Source organism: Neophocaena asiaeorientalis, unplaced genomic scaffold (genome assembly GCF_003031525.2).
Source record: "Neophocaena asiaeorientalis asiaeorientalis breed wild unplaced genomic scaffold, Neophocaena_asiaeorientalis_V1.1 scaffold627, whole genome shotgun sequence".
Taxonomy (NCBI): Eukaryota; Metazoa; Chordata; class Mammalia; order Artiodactyla; family Phocoenidae; genus Neophocaena; species Neophocaena asiaeorientalis.
Window position 1 is genome coordinate 570,322 of NW_020174427.1, and position 2,571 is coordinate 572,892.

The following is a 2,571-nucleotide window of genomic DNA, read 5'->3' on the forward strand; positions in this document are numbered from 1 at the left end:
AACAGTGACAGTTTTACTTCTTCTTTTCCAATTTGTATTCCTTTTATTTCTTTTTCTTCTCTGATTGTCATAGCTAGGACTTCCAAAAGTATGTTGAATAATAGTGGTGAGGGTGGATATCCTTGTCTTTTTCCTGATCTTAGAGGAAATGCTTTCAGTTATTCAGCATTGAGAATGCTGTTTGCTGTGGGTTTGTTATATATCACCTTTATTATGTTGAGGTAGGTTCGCTCTATGCCCACTTTCTGGAGAGTTTTTATCATAAATGGGTGTTGAATTTTGTCAAAAGAATTGGCCTGTAGTTTGCTTTTTCTGTGAAATCTTTGTCTGGTTTTGGTATCAGGGAGACGGTGGCCTCATAGAATGAGTTTGGGAGTGTTCCTTCCTCTGCAATTTTTTGGAAGAGTTTGAGAAGGATGGGTGTTAGCTCTTCTCTAAATGTTTGATAGAATTCACCTGTGAAGCCATCTGGTCCTGGACTTTTGTTTGTTGGAAGATTTTTTTTTTTTTTTTGGTGGTACGCTGGCCTCTCACTGTTGTGGCCTTCTCCCATTGCAGAGCACAGACTCCGGACACGCAGGCTCAACAGCCAGGGCTCACAGGCTCAGCCACTGTGGGGCATGTGAGATCTTCCCGGACCGGGTCACGAACCCGTGTCCACTGCTTTCAATAATTTTTCTTTCTCCTGAATTTTTGCCAGTTTGATTACTATGTGTCTTGGCATGTTGCTCCTTGCGTTTATCCTATATGGGACTCTCTGCAATTTGTCTTCGGATGTGGGGTATCTTTTTTGGTGAGTTCCAGTGTCTTCCTGTCGATGATTGTCCAACAGCTAGTTGTGATTCTGGTGTTTTCACAGGAGGGAGTGAGAGCACGTCTTTCTACTCTGCCATCTTGGTTCCAGGACCCAGACAGTTTCTATATCACAGCAAGGCACCAGACTCGCTGCTCTCTGGCTTCCTGGATTCTTGCTAAAGGCACGCCAGGGTGATCAGATATCAAGGGTGGCATAGTGGAGGATGAAGAATCTGAAATATTTTTTCTTAAGACAACTGTTTGACCAAATAATCTAAAAATTTGATAAAGCCCTAGATAATACTTGGTCTGATTGAACCATATTTACCATTTTAAAAACATCTTGTTCATTAGGTCAACATTAAGGTATAATTCTCTTTGCATCATGATCTAAAAAATGAGTAAAACACATATTATCAGGAAAAATAAGACAATTACTGTGACAGCATTGTAAAAATGCTACATATATTGTCATTGAGGCTTTGGGGCATAAGACTGGAGTTATATGAGATCAAAGAAACTTCTTGAAAATACTTTAACATTGGTCATCCACCCATTGTTCTGTCTTTATCAGGAATCTACAACCTGTACTACATAAAATGATTTTGCCCCTTGGTAGATTATTAAATGGCCATTGTCCATCAACAGACTTCCCAGAACTGCCAACTCTAACTTCTGGTGAACATGGTTGGAAGAACGGTAATGCTTTCTTTTTATCCATCTGCTAGAAGCATCCTCATGTACCAAAGAGATATATGCTTAAAACCTCTATATTAGAATTATATCAAACCCAACTCTCAGTCTTACTTTTTTTTTTTTTTGGTGGTACGCGGGCATCTCACTGTTGTGGCCTCTCCCATTGCGCGGAGTACAGGGTCCGGACGCGCAGGCTCAGCGGCCATGGCTCACGGGCCCAGCCGCTCCGCGGCATGTGGGATCTTCCCGGACCGGGGCACGAACCCGCGTCCCCTGCATCGACAGGCGGACTCTCAACCACTGCGCCACCAGGGAAGCCCAGCCTTACTTTTAAGGCTCTCTGTTAACTTATCCTTCTCCAAAACTGTTTCAGTTCAATTCAGTTCTATTCAAGTCAATCCTGCACACACATGTCTTGTACAGCTATTGTATGACAAGGCTGTGTTCAAGAAAAGTAAGCCCCTTATGTACCTCATGGAACTTGCTATTTAATGGAAACGGTTTAAACAAATTAAAAATTAATTAGTGCAACACAGTGCATTCTGTGCAATAGTACAGGCACGGATGGGCACAGTGGGAGCAAAAACCAAAGCCTGAGTCAAAGAGGAAACTTCAAAGAGGAAGAGTTACTCAAGCTGGATCAAGAGTTACCCAAGTTACTCAAGCTTGAAAAATGACTTCGTCAGTGGAAGAAGGCTTTTCAGGTAGTGGGAAGACTAGTGCAGAAGATTGGAGGAGTAAAGCTCCAAGGGTGTCCCTTGTTCCCTCTGCTTCAGTCCAAACACTCAACTTTCATTTCCTTACAGTCAGCTAGTACTTTTCTTCCTCATCTCATGATGGTCTTCCCATCTAAACCAATTTCCACTCTTCTTTCTTCCAATCCACGGCCAACGACTCTTTCAAAAACCACTGTAGGTCTTAGTGCAACATGATTTCTTCATCTGGGAAGCCATCTGTTATTCATTCCCTCACTATAATTTTTTTTAGAGTAACTTTATTCATTTTCCATTTTATAATAGATGTATAAACAAATTGCAAAGAAATTCCAAACATAAAGAAAAACAGGGGCTTCCCTGGTGG